General features: G+C 40.8%; 1 pseudogene; it reads right to left on the reverse strand.

The window, feature by feature from the left end:
* Nucleotides 1-4271: 4271 nt before the first annotated feature.
* LOC101616725 lies at nucleotides 4272-16993 on the reverse strand (annotated as a pseudogene).
* Between the last annotated feature and the right edge of the window lie 2204 nt (nucleotides 16994-19197).

Below are 19197 nucleotides of genomic sequence, written 5' to 3' on the forward strand. Positions count from 1 at the left end.
CAGTTCATGGTGGCTCAGTCCAATGTGCTTAGGCAGAGCATCATTGCATTAAGATAATGTGCCAGAGGAGAGCCATGGCTTTCATGAGACAAGAAGCAGAGACAGGAAGGTGCCAGAAATAAGATGCATTGCCAAGGCTCTTGGTTTCCAATTAGAAATAGATAGAAAGACCCTATTGCTAAAGACTCTACATGCTTGGGCTGCAAGGTCACTGAGAAATCAAGCTGCAGCTGAGATGAAACCTCCTCCCTGTGGACCAGCTGACAAAAAGCTGAAAAAGCTGTGCTTTTTCATGCAGTTCAATGGGAGAGTCATCAGTGGAAATAAGTCATAAGTGGAAATAAGCTACAGTGGACATTGCAAGCCTCAAATTTGGGCAACTAGGCCAAATGAGCCAATGGGTACAACAGTGTCATGGCTGTTATGGGGAAACGATCTACTCTTGGATTGGAGGGCCACTCCATGGGAGTGAATACATGTCTGGTACTGAAAACCTAATCAAAAGCCAATGGTGGAGGAGGTCATGAGACGTAGGGAAGTAGCACCTGCTGTTGTGTAGCTAACTGCATATATTAAGCTCACCAAACTGCCCTGTAAGCACTTCTCATAATGTTAATACCTATATATTAATGCTATTCTCACTTTTGGTTCAAGGTGCTTCAATGTTCAGATGGCAGTGACCTTGGGATGACTCAGAACTCACCATATTGCTGAGAAGAAATGACAGTGGAGTGTTCAGCATTGAGACATCTCTATCACAGCTAATGCTCAGCACCCAGTGCATAAAAGAGTTTGGAAAGAAAATAAGAACCAAAGGAAGTGTAAGGCTGCTTACAATGCAACCTTCCAGACACAAAGAGGCTTGGATATCCACGACCTCATGGTGCCTGGAACTACCTACACAAGACGTCTTCATTAAGGAGGAAAAAAAAAATGATGACATCAGATCCTTAGAGGGGATACCAGAATCAAAGAGGCCTGGAGAAAGTATGATGAAGACTAACCTTAATTTTCTCCTGTCTCTCTCTCTTTCTCTGTCTCCTTTTTCTTTTTCTTATTGCCTATATTCTATTCCTTCTTTTCCCTTGGTCCTGACCTATATCTCCTAGTACCATGGCACAGTTTCCATACACAATGAACTGTTGCTCAGAGAGAACTACAAGTTTTCTCAAAAGAAGACAGACATTGTCAGAGCACTTGATTACCCACCAAAGGTTAATGGTAAGATCCTACTGCTGAATAAACCATATGCTTTCAGTATGGAACATGGAGAGACCCGGCTGGAATCTGGAAGAGAGACAGACCACAGATGGTTAGTTCATCTAGTGCCAGAATGTGCCACATGAACTCCTGGGGAGTAATGGCTGACATCTGTCCAAGAAACTTGAGGTCTAAGCTACTCAGCAGCAAATAATCTGACATGATGTTCTCACAAGTGCAATAGTGGCACACAGCCATGATGGGTAACCATCTGCTCTTGAACTGGCTAATGTATCTGCTCAGTGGAATGGAACCCATAGGTAGAACTGGGAAACAAGTCAGAACAATATCCAAATAACAAGTTCACTTTCCAATGTCAAGCTCCTACCAATCTTGGACTACAAGAGGGTCTACACCTATTAAATTCTCTCCAAACTAATAACAGTTATCCCATTTACCCCATGCTGACTCCACTCTCCTTTGGAGAATCTGCTTCATTTTTCAGATGGATGCAGAACCTGAGGAGAGAAACAGCCCATCCCACCTCAATGCAGTCCCAGCTGACACCATAGAGTAATTGGGGAAATGAGCAATGCTTTTGTGGTGAACCTGGTATCTGCACAAGGGTAAAGAAGGTAGACACAGAGAACACTCAACTAGTACCAAATCAGAGATCCAGAGACATAGAGGCTCCCAAGAGCTCATCACTGAAGTAGACCTAAAACAAACCCAACATGGATTATTTCTCTCTCTCCCTCTTTTTCTCTCTCAAATAAATAAATAAAATATATGTAATTGTTATCCCATTTATCTGGTGCTAACTTTTCTCTCTGTTGGAGAATTTGCTTCTCTTTTTTGGATGGATGCAGATTCTAAGGAGAGAACCAGCCTATCACACCTCAAAAGGGCTACAGCTGAAACTAAGAGGAATTGGGGAAATGAGCAAGAGCACTGCTTTCTTGGTGAGCCTGGTACCAGCACAAAGGTAAAGAAGATGGACACAGTGAACACCCTACTCCTACCAAACCAGACATCCAGAGACACAGAGGCTCCCAAGACCTCATCACTGAAGCAGACCTAAAATGAACCCAACATGGCTCAGGGAAATTTGCCAAAGAGGGGGCAGAAAGAATGTCAGAGCCACATGTTGGGTCATGATACTCAGAGATATTACCTCTACCTGTAACTGATGGCTAACCCCACAATGTATGACCCATATTCCCCAATGAGGAGGGTCCCTGTGGAGGGGGGAGGAAGCTGACAATGGTATCAACTTGATTGTATATACTGAATACAAAACTAATATAAATAAATAAATAAATAAATAAATAAATAAATAAATAAATAAGAGACCAATTGAGAGGGGAAGGGGATTTTGATGTTGGATTTGTGAAGGGGAAAGTTGAGGAGGGGAGGGAATTATCATGGTTTAATGTCTACTATTATGGAAATTGTCAATAAAGAAGATTTTTTAAAATGCCTGAGTCTATGGGGCCAAACGAACTCTCACATTGAAACTACAATACTTGTAATGAAAGATTTTAATTAAGCATGGCCCCACAAAGATAGAGAAATCACCTTGAGAATCTCTGTGTAAGGGCAGAACACTTTGTTGAACTTTACACAAACTGATCTCAAAATATTTAACATCAGAGAAAGAGGATAAGCATCATTGTGTAAAGAAAGAAGCCAGAAATTTGAACAAAAGTATCACATTCTGGCTTCTTTACCTTACAACTGTGTGGTCTTGCACATAACAACTCCTCTGAGGTTCTATTTATTGAAACTTAAGTAAGCACAATATCTAAAAGATTGTACATACCTCTAGTATTATTATTATTATATATTTAAAATATGCAACAAATAGACTTAATGAATAGGTAAATTGCATGTAAGTTCATTCTTTCTTTCTATTTTTTTTCTCTTTCCTTTATTCTTTACATTCCTCTTCTCTCTCTCTTTTTTTTCATTTTTGAAACAAAGCTCATTATGTATTCCAGGCTGCTTTTGAACTGACTTTATAGCAAAAGCTGGCCTCAAACTTGAGATCTTTCTTTTTCAGCTTTCTAAGTAGCATCTGCATTATGCTAAGTTTTCAATTTTTTTTTCTTTCTTAAAATTTTACTAATGCAAGGAATAAAATTTTCCTCACATGTTAGGAGTTTGGCAGTTCAGTTTTAGCCCACTTAACAATCCTGCCTTGATCGTTGTAACGTTACTTTATTTGTTGGTATGACTAAATGCCTGAGAGACATCTACTTAAGGAAGGAAAGGGTTTATTCTGGTTTATAATTCTAAAGGATTATAGTCCATCATGGCAGCAGGAGCAGAAGGTTTGCTTGTCATATTGCCTCTAGACTCAGGAAGAGAGAACGTAAAAGAAGTAGGGCCAGGTTTTAAAACCTCAAAAATTACTTTCTCCAGCAAGGCTGTACCTGCTAAATGTTCCACATCTTTCTCAACCAGTGTCACCAACTGAGGACAGGAGCCTATGGAGGACACTTCACATCCAAAGCACAATATTACTTGGATTGCAATATTATTGCCTTGTGATTTTCTGGAACTAGAGTTCATGAATTGCAGAAAATATCATTAGTGGCCACATCATATTCTACAGTTTGACATACTTATACAAGGATACTAATACCCTCTTCTACTTCCATAGCCCATTAGGTACTCCATCGTTCCTATAAATATTTCTTTGCTCCTCCTCCTTTTCCACATTTATTCTCAACTATCTCCCTGTGCCACTCTAGACAGCATTAATCATATATTGCTTCTTTTACAATAATTTATGGAAAAAGAAACTTGTTAAAGAAATTCATATCAAAGCCCAAGTATTAGCTCAATTTCCCATATTTGATTCCATGATCTTCACAGAAAGGTCTTCTGCAATAGAACATGCTCCTACACAGCTGAGATATTTAAGGTTGTTTGATTTCCATACCATTGCTCCATTGCAAGCTTCTGGTGTAATCCCACATAACAAGTCAGTCTTCATTGTAAAAGGTCAGGACTGTCCTCAACCTCTTCTCCCTGCTAGCAGCCTCTTTGTTGCCGGGTACCTCCTCTCACACCATGAACGCCTCTTGCTGATCCAGGACCTCTCTTTGTGAATAACCAGCTTAACCACGGGGAGGAGCTGCCCCATGACCTCCGGATGGAGCAGCACCCCTTGCTCCTACCACCCTTTCCTCTAGCTCCATCTTGAAAATCTTCATAACCATAGTATGGATCTTCATATCCACCATGATAGTTATGATAATCATAGCCATAATAATCATAATAATCTTCATATCCATAATAATCTGGAGGATATCCATAACCACCTCTACCTCCGTGCCCTCGACCTCTTGTTGGAGGGGGCATATGAGGTGGGCCATGATAGTAGTAATCATCATACATTTGACTCTTTGCTGCTTGTTTCTGATCTTTTATTTCTTTCCTTTTCTGATCTGGTGGCTTAGCAAAAACGATTTCAATATTTTCTCCTTCCAAGTCTTTGCCATTCATTTCCTCCATAGCCTTGACAACACCATCTTGCTCATCAAAATAAATGAATGCATAATCTTTTAGTTTCTTCACTCATTCCAGTCTCCCAAACTGACTAAATGCCTTTTCTAAAAATTTTTCTGTTACAGTATTGGCAAGTTTGCATACAAACAGCACCTTAATCTTTGCCATGACTTCAGGATCAGGATCTTTTATAGGATCAGCCCATTCAACAGTTCAACATTTCCCCAGACCTTGACTTTACCGCTTATCAAACTATGCCTTGCCTTGGCAGCTGTTTTGTGATCTTCATATTCAAGAAGGCAAAAGCCTCTGTTCTTCTTGTCATCTGATTGGTCATATAAAATGACATCTGTGAGACCCTCTGTCACTTTGCTAAATACTTCAAAAATCTGTTCCTTAGTTTTACTCTTAGGTATAGAGCCCACAAAAAGGCTATAGTTGGCAACTGAGAAGCAGACACCAATTTGTTTTCCAGAACAAATTTCATGATTGTTATACACTTTAACAGCCTCTTGTGCAACTTCTTTTCTACAAAAAGTAACAATTGAAGGTCCCAGATAGGTCCAGCTTTTTCAAATAATGGAACCAGCTCATCCTCAAATAGAGCTCTGAGGATCTTCCCCCAAAATATCTCAGTGCCAACAGAAAGCTGAGCAGCTAGATTGTCTTTTATTTTTATTTTTATTTTTCTTTTTTAGGCAGGGCCTCACTCTAGGCCAAGCTGACTTGGAACTCAAGGTATGTCCTTGGCTGGCTTTGAGCTTATAGAAACCCTCCTATCTAAGCTTTCTTAGTATTGCAGGGTGATCCAACACATCTAGTTTAATTACCTGCTTTTTATCCTATGTAAGCTTGCCAATTTCTTTCCCACTGCTCTAAAATCCTAACATTGTAATTTGAGACATTTCTGTCCTTTGTCTCAAAACTTGCTTTATCTTTCTTGTATTTGAATATGACTTTGTTTTAGTATTGTTTGATAAGGCTCTCCACAAGATTCTGGGAGTGGGAGTAAAGGTCTGGGAAACTGACTACAACTATGCCTCTTCTAATGGAAATGAGCCTCATGGGGAAAGTTGTTCTAAACAGATGTGCTAGCAGATGAACCTTTACACTAACACAGAGAACGTACTGAGGAGCCCCAGCACAAACCAAATCTATTATCACTTTCATAATCCGTGCTTCTTTTCTCCATTCTGTATGTTTGCTCATGCAAAGCTTGCTTAAGAAGTGATCACTGGGTATAATTGAAAGACGACCAGGTGAGAAATTAGGGAAGCCTGCTTCAGACAGGTAAAACTGCATCCTTCTATGGGATCTCATTTTATTTCAGAAACATTGAAAGGAATGTTAGAGGCTGGGAAACAGCTCTGTGGGTATGGCATTTGTGGTCTAAGCATAGGAACATAAATTTGCATCCCCAGAAACTATGTAAAGTGTCAGATATTGTGGTGTGGCCTGTAATTCAAGCACCTGGGGAGGCGAAGACAGGCAAATCCCTGGTGCTTCCCAGGTAGCTAATCTACCCAAACCAGTGAGCTCTAGGTTCAGTGAGAGACCTTATCTCAAAGGATAAGAGTGAAGAGTGATTGAGGAAGACACCTGGACTCAACCTCTGGGCTTAAAACATGTGCACACACACGTGTGCCCTCACATGTACAGACATGTAGATGTATATGCACACAGGCCATACATACACATATAACATAAAACAAGGAAGAATGTTAATCTGTTCAAATTTCTGCTATAAAATAACAAAGGACAGATAACTTAAACAATAAGAGTTAACTGTGTGACATCTCAGAAATCTAGAGGTTCACACATAGCATGTGGTGCATGGTTTGGTCCTGGCAAAGACCTCATGTGTCTACCTTCTTATGTTCTTACACAAAGTGGATAGGGAGAGAACAAGAGGGCTCTTTGCCTGGTGTTTCTCTCCTTGGAAAAGTACAGAGACCAATGGGAGGCTGATACAGGATGAAACTGAAGACCTGGTGGGATAGATGACTCCCCTAAAAGAATGGCAATGGCAGGCCATTGGGATGGATAACAAAGACTCTTCTGTGTTGGGGAGGAGTGTGTGTAAAGTAACATGGGTCACAAATGTTGCTCAAACATCTCTATAAACATTATGCCCCAGTGTTCTCACTTTTGAGAGATCACTTGTGAGTGGTATAAAGGATGGGTAAGGAGGAGGAAAGCGTAGGTCTCCAAGACAGAGTTGTCCACTAAGGGACACTGTGACAGTCCAGGACAAAATGCAGGAACCTTGTAGGAACAGATAGAAGTTCTGTAATGACAGTATTTTTTTTTTTATTACTTGTGTACATTCTCAGTATATAAACAGAACATGTTGGTACCATCCTTTCCCTCATCCCTGTCTTCTCTCCAAAGGGAAACTCCTGGTTGGAGATTCAGGTCATCTACATGGGGATTGTGAGCCTTGCATTGTGAGGGCAGCCATCAGTTATGGAGAAGTGGCAATGTACCAAATTGTGGCTCTAACAATCTTTCCACCCCCTCTCCTGTGAAATTTCCTGAGCTGTGTTGGGTGCGTTTTAAGTCTACTTCAGTGATGGGCTCTTAGAGCCTTTGGTTCTCTGGTTTGGTAGGTGTTGAGTGTCCTCAGTATCTCTATCACCCTTGTGCTGATATCAGATTCACTAAGAAAGCAGCACTCTTGCTCATTTCCCCAATTCTGTTGTTTCAGCTGGGGGCCTTGTGAAGTACCATGGGTGGCTTCTCTCCTCAAGTCATACTTCTTTCAGAAAAAGAAAATCAGATTCTCCAATTCAGAGTGAAGTCAGCACATGTTAAATGGGATACATATTATTAACTTAGAGAGAATTTAAAGGGTATAGACCCTCTTGTAGCCCAAGATTAGTGGGAGGTTGCTATTGAAAAGCAAACTCATTATCCAGATATGATTCTGACTTGTTTCCCAGTTCCAGATATAGTTTCCTTTCCACTGAGTGGATCTGTTAGCCAATCCAAGAGGTGTTTACTACCCAGCATGGCTGTGGGTCACTATTGCACTTATGTGAGCATCATGTCATGTTGTTTGTTTCTGAGTAGCTTAGACCTCAAGTTGCTCAGACAGATGTTGACCACTTTCCCCCAGTAGCTCATGTAGCACCTTCGAGAACTAGACAGGTTAACTGTCTGGGGACTGACTCTTTCCAGATTCCAGCCAGGATTCTCCATGTTCCATACCAACAGCATATGGTGTCTTCAACAGCAGGGTCTTAACATTAACCTCTGGTGGATAATCAAGTGCTCTGACAGAAGTCTGTCTTGTTTTGGGAAACCATGTAGCTCTCTCTGATGAACAGCTCATTGTGAGTATTAATCTCATCCTTGTATTGGGCCAGCACCAAGGGAAAAGAAAGAAAAAAAAAAAAAGAAAGAAAACATAAGAGAGAAAGAAAAAGTCAGGAGAAATTTAAGATTAGGCTTCATTTCACCCTTTCCAGGGCCTATTTTTGAGGTTTAGGTGTTTGCATATAAAACATGTGTGTGTTGTATGTGTAAATACATCCATATGTGTGAATGTGGACACAGATGCCAGTGCATGCATGAGGAGGTCCGAGGACACCTTCAGATGTTAATCCTTGCCTTCTAACTTTCTGAGGCAGGTTCTCTTGTTCTCCAGTGTGCATGCCAGGCAAGCTTAAGGGGATTTCTCCTGTCTCTGACTCCCATCTCACCTTAGGAACACGAGGGTTATAGATTTGCACTACTATGTCTTGCTTTATGGGAGTTTGGGGTATTCAAACTTTTGGGTATTCTGCAGCCAGCACTTTATCCACTGAGCCATCTCCCCGGCCCTGTATTTCTTAATGTCAAAACAGGAGGGAATAGGTCACAGAAAAAGAATAGGGATATAATATTTGCCTGAATACTTTTTGTTATTTGCACAGCATTTTAATCTTACCAGTCAAATTCCTATGACTACTAATAGTGGTACTCAGTGATATACACACACACACATTATACATAAATATATATATACATATATATATATTTATATACATATATATATACACATACATACATATATATGAAAATATTTGCATGTAAATTCTATATATGCATATACAGATATATATATATACATGTGTATATATACATATATATATATATATGTATGTCACAGAAATATATGAATGTGTGTGTGTGTGTGTGTCTGTATGAGCCATCCATGGTCCTACTTTTGTGTGCATGTATGTGTATATGTAATACTGTGTATGTATTGTGTATGTGTGTGTGTGTATGTGTGTAGATGTGTATACTCTGTGAATAGAATATCAGAGTAGAATATCAGGTGTACTATTCTATTCTTGCCCACTTTATTTCCTTGAGATGGAGTCTCTCAGTAAACTTAGAGCTGCAGTTTTTCAGCCAGGTTAGCTGACCAGTGAGTGATTCTCCTGTCTCTGCTCCTTTAGCACTGGGATTATGAACATTCATGCCCACATGAGCTTTTACTGTGAGTGCTGGGGATTGAACTCAGGTCCTTATCCTTTTACCAATGTGTGTTCTTACCCAGTGAATCATCTCTCCCATCCCCATGCTCTTACTTTGATGGTGAGGTCCAGCTTACACTGACTTTACTTTCAAGGTCATGACTCTATAGGACATGTTTGTACCCTTTTCCTAGACTGAGCATTCGAAATAAATGACCAGGAAGTGTTGAAAGGTAATTATCTATTACTGCATAAGTAAAAACAAAATGACCCAAAGTCAGTGAGTGCATGTAGGAGTGTACAGTCCCAGGAACTATAAGGCTATAAGTCAACTTATCTCCAGACCATTGAATATAGAATCCCCTTGCTTGGTTCTACTATTGTGGTAATCAATAAATAAAGTCTGAAACCTTGTGAGACCCTTCAAAGATATCCATAACTTAGATGATTGGTCTGTTTGTTGTGCAGAAGTTGGAGCCTTTCAGTTCAAGGAGAGATCACGTCTGAATGAGGACATGTGTAGGTATCCTACACTGCTTTGTGTTCCCTCCACCTGCAAATAACTCAAGGGAATAATATGATAAGAAAAGCACCAAATGAATCAAAACTAGGATTAGGACAGAGGTGCTCAGAAACAGATCATCTTGAGGAGAGAGGGTCAGTGTGTGGGATTAGGAGCCTGTTAATGTCCATAAACAGTTCAAATCTTCTTTTAAAAGAGCATATTTATCAAGAAAAATAAAAACAACTCAGTATACTTAGGATTATCTTTATTATTTATAGTACATTTATAATTTCCATCTTACTGCATGATCTTTACTGTCTCATATATGGTATGGAAGGCTGCAATGTGATATATATGCATACACATATAATATATTTATGGTATATATTCATATAAACACACACACATATATATATAACATGCATGTATATGTATGAAAACAAAAACTCAAAAGGCTGGTATAAATGACCCTTTGCTTTCTTATGAACCTATGAAAAGATATACCATTTTATATACATGTATATTTGTCCATACACAGATACCCCAAAGGCCAGTATAACAAGAAAGGTGCCTTCATTGGGCCAAATGATGCCTTTGCTCACTGGCATTATAAACTGCATAATCTGCAATGTTAGTGAAGGAAAGAAGGCCAGTGAGTTCAGTCCTGGGGACATGCTTAATGATGAATACTTGGCCTCAGTATGAGAGGGACCTGGCTATTCAAAGAATGTAGATGAGCTGATATGAGTGATTTAGGAAGGAGAGAATGAGTGAGGTAGAGGGGTCAGGGGCTTATCTTTCCTGAGGCTGGGTATGTGGATAGGATTAGTCCAGAAATTTAAAAAGGTAGGACATGTTTTGAAAATATTTGGAAATGTTCTTGCTTATGGGAATAAGTTATCATCTAGGACAGAGATTCTTTCCCTTTTTCTTTTTGTTCTCTTAGAAGCTTTGTGTGTATGATGTATCTGTCTGTGCAAATTCTTGCATGGGAGTGTGGGTGTATACATGTCACATCATACACGTGATGGAACCATGACAACTTTGGGTGTCTGTCTTGCCATCTACCTTGTTTGAGACAGAGTGTTCCTTTTTCCACTATATTCACCAGACCAGTTGGCCTGCATACTTCTGGGGCACTGCTATGTCTTCCATACACCTTGACTCTGGAAGGTGTGTTGGGCTTACAGAAGCCCTTTGCTATCCTACTAGGATTCCTGTAGATTCTAGGGAACTGAACTCAGACTCAGGTTCTGAAGCTTGCTTAGCAAGTGCTTTCCCCACTGAGCTGATCCTCCAGCCCTGGGACAGGGATTCCTAAAGTGTAGGCTCTGTACATATACCCACATTCGGTGAACTTGTTGGAAATGTACAGTTTGTGGGCTTCTTGGAAGTAGCTCAGTTGGGCAAGTGCTTGCCTAGCATGCACTGAATCCTGGGTTTTATCTGCACTGCATAAACCAGGTGTGGAGGCACACATCTATAATCCCAACACTTCGGAGATGGAGAAGAAATCAGAGGTCCATCCTTGACTACATAGGGAGTTGAGGCCAACCTGGGCTACATGAGACCCTGTTTCCAAAGAAGAGAACAGGGAAATACAATTTATTAGTTACTAGACACCCCTGTATTGATGGAATCAAAAACTGTGGGAGTGAAACCCAGTGACTGTTTTAAAAAGTGCTCATGATCTAGGTCAATATGGAAGTGATACACATGTGGAGAAAGAGGGCTTTCTTCTGCAGGTCATCAGCAACGGACACAGGCCCTATGAGCATGGATGTCACCCTGCCCTGGTGAGACTAGAGCTCCAGTTTGATTCAGTCTAACTCAAGATGATTATAAAGAACAGCTTCCAGGTTCTTCCCAAAGGGATTTTCCTTTATTTATTTATTTATTTATTTTTTTCTCTGAACAACACTTCCCAGGCTTGGTGGGCCCTTTCTGTGCCCATGCTCTTCTCCTGGGCCCACCAACCAATCAAGGTCTCTTCATACTTTTGAACTTGGCAATCAGGCTCATCCCTATTGGATATCTACTTGTAAAAATTTGTAAAGACTTACTTCAAGTTGCCATGTGAATTTCCTGGTCTTTCCCTCTTACCCCTCCCAACTGAGAGGGCGAATACATCTTAGCTTAGGATCTTTTATATTATTCTTACTCTTTTGTAAAATACATCTTTCATAATATACATTTCTTCATTTCTGTGATTTCTCAGTTTTTTGGTAATCATGTCCAAGAACTTGAGACTTGAGAGTCACTGTCTTGGGGAAATTTCCTTGCCACTGACCAAAGCTCTGAACTCCCCAATGTAAATTGTATGTGTATGTGTGTGTGTGTGTGTGTGTGCATGTGTGTGTTTGCATGTGGGAGGTGTGGCATGGGTGAAAGGTAGGGTCAGGTTGTAAAAAGGTAAATTTTATTTTAAGGAAAATCTTTCTCCTCTAGAACAATGTGATATCCATTTCCCTTCTTCTGACTCTTTGAAAAGTGGAAGAGGTGATAATATAAATGCCATCCCACCAATCTTGAGCTTAGTAAAATGGTATGATGGTTCTCTTTCCTTAAGAAATAATCAAAATGAAATTTACTTTGTTATTTCCCTTCCACATGCGTAATATGAACCTTCATTAATTAAATAATAAAACACACCTTATTCATTGAGATAGATTGGACTTGATTCAAACACCAACTGATTAGCATAAACACTTTGGATATGAAGGCTATAGAATTCTAAGAGGAAGAATACCTTTCAAGTTTTCTCATCCAAGGCAACCCAAAAACTTGTCTCTTACGCCTTATCCCCTCAGCAGCTGTTGAAATAGCTCATGGGGGCTTAGTAAGATTGTTCAAAGAACTATTTGGGTACTATTAACTTGGAATATTTTGTTTTAGCCCCTAAAGATTTGATTTTTTAAAATGCTGCTTGATCATTAACACAATTGGCATCTTCATTAAATCTGAGCCGCTGACATGCGTGTCCTGGTTACCTTGGTGCTCTGCTGTTTACAAGTTGGTCACAGGGAGCTCTGCAAGTCGTTGCGTAATAATCAATTTGCTTTGCTTTGCTTCTAGATTCATTAAGTTGTCTTCGAGAATGCCCATTAAGCATGCATTTCTCATCAGCTAAGTGGTTCAAAATGAGAGTCTTTGAACACTTCTAATTAGCTGTGTAAAGTTTAGAACAAAGTTAACAGAGACCCCAGAAGACAGGCCTTTAGAGTTTCAGGCTAAAGATTGCTGGTTGCTTAGTAATGGAAAATTGTGAATGCAGCCTTTTCTTTTTCCCTCCTAAGGATCTCTTTGAAAAACTAAGATAAAAGGGAGTTCATTATTTACAGTAGCTGTCACATTTGTGACTAATAATTGTTATTTGGGTTAACTCTCTTGCATAAGAAGCGTGCTGCTTCATTTGAAGAGTGATGGCTTGCTGGGGGATTAGCAGCTCTGTAAGCTTTCTGAGAGACTTGTCTACAGAGGTCTAACATCTATGGAAGAATGTTACAGTAGTCCATGAGTGGGGTACTTTTTTCTTAGGAGAAAAGCAACTATAAAGTTTGCTCACCCAGCTACAGAGATGAAAGAGGCTTTGTGAGATTGCCTGCAAGGGATGTGAGGGAGATACCTGGCAAACAGATGATCCTGTGGATGTGTCCTTGAGATGGTGAATCTTCATTGTCAACTTGATTGGATCTGTATCCAGCTAAGGGTCATGTCTTTGGGTGATTTTGAGAAGACTTTTCTAGGAGGGCTTAACAAAGCAGGGATAGAACGTCACCTCTACCCCAGAGTGGGCATCACTTTTGGAGGCAGCCGAGATATAAGAAAGTCCAAGGAAAAAGGAGCATTGTTTGCTTACCTGCCTTCACTTCTTGTTGCTGAATGCATCTACTCTGTGGCCACCCTCTTTGCTATACTGGAACCCAGCTTCTTCAGTCTTTTGTCATGAACCGAATACTGGCAGCTCTCTAGGAATCCTCCAGGCCTTCGAGGCCAGAGGGACACTGTGAAGGCATCCAGGTTCACGGACTGAGCAGTACTCAAGTTCTTATCTTCTCAGCCTGCCAACAGCTATTTTTGGACTGCTCAGGCCCTATCATTTTGAGCTGACCCAGTTCATTATGGCAATGAAGGCATGGCAGCAAGTTCAGGAGGCTGGCTGATTACATTGCCACCAGTTAGGATATAGCAAGCAACAAGGAAGTAGGTTCAGATGCTAAAACCTCAGGCCATGCCCTCAGTGATCCACTTTTTCCAGCAAGGCTCTACCTTCTAAAGGCTTCACAACCTTCATGAACAGTGACACAATCTAGAGATTAAGGGTTCAACCACATTACCCTAGGGGGGCATTTTGCATTCAAACCACAAGTACCAATATGAGAAATGAGTTAGTATAGGACTGAAAATGGAAACTGGATTTTGTTTGGTCAGGTAGTGACTTTAACCCTTAAGCCAATGATCTCTCTCTCTCTCTCTCTCTCTCTCTCTCTCTCTCTCTCTCTTTCACACACACACACACACACACACACACACACACACACACACACACACACAGAGAGAGAGAGAGAGAGAGAGAGAGAGAGAGAGAGAGAGAGAGAGAGAGAGAGAGAATTATAGTCTGAGAATCACAGGAGGTGGGTTTGTTTTGTCTTCTGTTGACTCTTCTGGTTAAAGTGACCTTAACGGAAAATATGCAATCCTAAACATTTGAGCTATTAAGGGATCTTTCATGATATCTTTTGTTGTTGTTAATACAAGGACAAATAGGTAAGTAAAAATATTTGAAGGAGTGTTTTATCGTTTACACACTTGAACATCATTTGTTTTGTAACTTAGGTTATGAGCACTGGAAGAGATGGGCCCCTTACCCTTCTTTTATACCCCTTTCTCACCACAGTACTGTGTGACCATCATGGTTGTTCATCCTGTGCAGCAGGCGAAGTGCTACCTTTGGGATTCCATGTACAGGTTTGTATGGATGTGGATGCATGTGAGATAAGCATATGGAACAAATATATGAGGTAAACATAGGGACACATTCATAAATATATACATATTCATGGTGGCTGAGTAGAACTGAAGGACATTATTAGAATTTTATGAATGTGATAGAAGCCTTGAACATGTCACCATGGGCAGAAACAGGGTCAAAACAAACAAATAATATGGACATATGGTTCTAGATGTGGTAAATGAATCAGGTGCCCTAACTTTACACATTGAATGCCGGGTGGGAGGTTATTGCCCGGAACTAACATCTGGCAATGAATAGTGAGCAAAGAGTGAAAGCAAAGGTTAGTAAAGACAACTTTTTTTTTTCCTGCTTGCTTTAGGCCTTAGTTCAAACTAATTTTCTTGTGTCCTCTATTGCTTCTTATGATGTGAAGTTTTATTTTCTGGGGAATTGCACAATCTCTGGAACAGCACATTAAACAATTATTCTTATCACTGAAGGTTGTTCGTTGGCAGGTATACTCAGAGACTAAAGAAAAATACCTTTCCCTGGAAGAAATGGAAAATAAAGAGAATACACAGCATAATTCTAATGTGCTAGAATCCAGCCATATTGCAAAAAGTTGATGAATAATTCAAAAGAAAATAAAGTGGAAATTTGGAACCTTTTGTGAGCACACTAGCAATCTCAGAAGAAGAGAGAAGTAGGCTTACAGAAGGATTTAGTTGGATCATTGGGTGTTGATTTGGAATTCAGTATTATTTTTGTCTAAGTAGTTGGCCTGATTCCAGCATAGCCTGAGAATGGCTCACGAGTGAGTCATGGGGAAAAGTGAGTCCAGGAGACCAGGCCCAGTGACCCAAGTAGTGAAAAGCACAGACTTTCTTTTGTGCAATAACAGGTACAGTTGCACTCTCTCTCTCTCTCTTTCTCCCATAGTTCATGGTGGTATTTATCTTGCAGCCTTGGGAATCCTTTGAAAGGATCACACTATGAAATGCCAGAGTTGCTTAAGCTCACAGATAAGATTAAGTTGAAAATATAATCACTGTATAACCCCAGTATCCCAGTTCTTATGCTCATTCTGTTATTCAAAGTTGGTGGAACTTGGGCAGGTCATTTTGTGTGCATTTCTGTGTATGTGTGTGTGTGGGGGTACACATGCATGCATATGTGTGTATGCATATAGAGGCAAGAGGTCCACATCAGATGTCTTCCTCAGTTGATCTCTACCTTATTATTATATTTTTGCCTTGAGTTTCATAAGGGACTTTAGAGTTTAAAAAATATTTAAAATATAGCAGGTCAATACTATTTTATGTCCTCACCCCTGCTCCTGTTCTTACAGGGTCTGGTGTCACAAAAGTAAGACCATCAACTTATGAAATGTGAGGCAAAGTTTTATTGGGTAAAAAGAAGTAAAAAGAAGAAAGCTTGTGCATCAGGTCTGCATCCCAAAGTTCGGGATCTCAGAATGCAATCCCAAACTGTTTGGAGTGCCAGTTTTTATTGGAAATAACCACATGATGTTTATAGGGGGGAAAAACCAGGATGGGGGTTAAACCATAAATCAGTTACAGGTAGCGCCTGGAGGGTGTGAAGTAGGTCTGTGGCCTGGAGTTTGCCAGTGGAGTTTGCCAAACTCTGTTACTGGGCTGAAAGGGATGGGGCAAATCACAGTGTGTCTGTAAAACAGCCTTGACTGCAGGAACAGTGGACTCCTGGACTCTGTGACTTAAATAGAAAGAAGCCTTTCATTAGTAAAGTCAGTTATCTGTTCAAGACTTATCCTGGGCAGGATGGGTGGGGTTTATATATATAATTTGAATTCCTTTTACATAAGGGGTACAGCTGGCCCTAAACAGGGTGAAGGGAAGGAGTCCTACCCATCCTTTGATGGTCTCTACTGTTAATTTAGTTAAAGTCTTCTTCAATGGCTAATTCATCCTTTCTACCTGTCCTGAACTTTGGGGAAGATAGGTGCAATGTAATTTCCAATTAATCCCCAATGTTTTGGTCAATTCCCTAGTGATTTTTGACTCAAAAATCTGACCTCATCCTGAGGCACAACCCATATTTGGGAATTATCTCCTCTAACAATTTCTTAATCACTACTTGGGCTGTCTCAGATGTGGTTGGGAAAGCTCCCACCCATTCTGAAAAAGTATCAACATAAACAAGTAAATATTTGTTTCCATACTGATCTGGCTTTACCTTTGTGAAATCAACTTCCCAATATCTACATTGCTCTATTCTCTGCTCTCTCACCTCCATTGGCGGTACCTTACCAGAAGAGTCACTTGTCTGTTGGCAGGACTGATAGCTGGTGGTGAGGTCCTTGATGACTGAGTCCATTCCTAGGAAGATAAACTCTGCCTAAGTGAATTCCTTCATGTGGGGTCTGTTTCTTTATCAGATGAGGGGTGAGCTATACGTTCTGTTCTGTGTATGTTGGTCACTCAGGAAGAGTGGGTTCTGGGAGGGTTAACAAACAATCCGATGGATGCTGAGAAGCAGCACTCTTAACTGCTAGGTCTGCCAATATATTTCTTCTTGCTTCTCCCCCCTTTCTGATGACACAGACAATGGATTACAGTCACTTTAGCAGGCACCCAAGTGGCAGCCAATAAGTCCAGAATTTCATTTTTAATGTTTTTACCTTCTGTTGTGAACAGCCCTCACTCCTAGTAGATGGCCCCATGTGCATGTGCCATGGCAAATGCATAATGGTTGTCTGTGTCAACATTTACTGTCTTGTCTTTTCCCAATATCAGAGCCTTGGTTGGTGCTCTAAGTTCAGCTTTCTGGCTGATGTAACCCAAGGTAGGACCTCAGCCCACAGGGATTTCTTTTCCAAAGTCACCACAGCTGCCCCTGCATACCTGATTCTATCCACAACAAAGCTGCTGCCATCAGAATACATCACCAGATAAGAATACATCCAAGTCATATCTGTCAGGTCTGGGTGGAGTCCATGGAAGGCGGAGGTGATCTCTAACAGTCATGCAGAGAGGTTGATGCATCATCAGTTTCTGGTGGCAGGGAGGCTGGGCTCAAAGCCTTGGTTTGGTGAAACTGTATCCTTGGTTTAAGAGCAAGGCCTGATAGTGGGTTATGTGAGAGTTGGAGAACCTTTCAGCTGGGGGCCTCTTTAAAAGAGTCTCTGTCATATATGAAGCCGTAATTGATAAAGTATGGCCCAAGCTTAATGTGTCAGCGTCCTCTGTTAGAATAGCAGCATCTGTAATAGCCCAGAGATGAGGGGTCCAATGAGTGGCTACTAGGTCTTATACAAGGAGGCCACTGGGCAATGCAATGGCCCCAGTCTTTGAGTTAGGATGTCCCTGGCTTTTCATCCATGTACAAGTGAAAGGGTTTGGTTAAGTCTGGAAGCATCAGGGCTGATGTCAAAGCTGGCCCTAGTTCTTAGAATGCTTGTTTGCTTTTTGCTCACTTTCAGTCCAATTAAAATCTTTATTTATTATTATTATTATTTTTTGGTCCTCTGGTGGCTTCATATAGCAGCTTGGCTAACTCAGCAAACTTTGGGATACAAATTCTGCAATACCCTACAGCTCTGAGAAATTATTGGATCTCTCTCTTAGTGAGGATTTGAGTGATGGCCTGAATCCTAGAGGCCGACAGCATGCTCTTACCTTTTGGGGAGTTATGTCTCATGGGGCCTTGTGCCTTCTTGTGGAAGATAGCCACCATAACCTTAGCCATTTTCTTAGCCTGTCTATCTCATGGAGTGTCTGTGTTATTATATACCCTGGCGGAAATCTCTATTAACTTTGAAAGAAGTTTACCCTCAAAGCCTTCTATTTTATGAATTTCCTTTCTAATATCTGGTATGGACTGAGTTACAAAAGCAATGTTAGTAGCTCACCTATTCTCTGGGGCCTCAGGATATGTGGGGGGGGGGGGCTATGTCCTACAGCCTTTCTAGGAAAGCAGCAGGGGATTCTGTGGGCCCTGAGGTCATTTTATTCCCCTTGGACAAATTTCTAGGGCACTGAATGAGCAAGCAACTGCCTGGAGACCACCCATTAGAGTCCAGTGAAAGAGGTTAAGGGATGCCCTACCTTCAGCACTATTGGGATCCCAGTCCAGTTGTGTGGAAGTGAAGACCTCACCAATAACATTAGGGTTCTCTGTGAGGTGGCTGCCAGCTCGCAGCACTAGTTTCTTGGCTTACCTTCTGATTCTTTCATGTTCCTCTGTGGTGAAGAGAGTCTGAAGAGCTGCTGACAGTACTCCCATGTGGGCTGATGGGTATAGAAGACCGTCTTGAGAAGGGATATCAGAGAACCTGCTTCAAATCAGATTTGATTTAGCAGTAAGAAAGGGGGTGCTGGGGACTTGAACCTATGTCTTTAGGCTTCCCAGATAAGCACTTTATCATTAAGCCATCATTTACTTGATGCTTCCTTTTTTATCATCTGTTTATATCCTGATATACATTTTAGGTAAGTCTGATGTTTGTCTCAGGTAAGGAGTTTTTAACTTGATCAAGTACCTTGACTCAGTTTATCCATTTAAATTTTTTTGTCTACTGA

This window comes from Jaculus jaculus, chromosome 5, assembly GCF_020740685.1.
Source record: "Jaculus jaculus isolate mJacJac1 chromosome 5, mJacJac1.mat.Y.cur, whole genome shotgun sequence".
Classification (NCBI taxonomy): Eukaryota; Metazoa; Chordata; class Mammalia; order Rodentia; family Dipodidae; genus Jaculus; species Jaculus jaculus.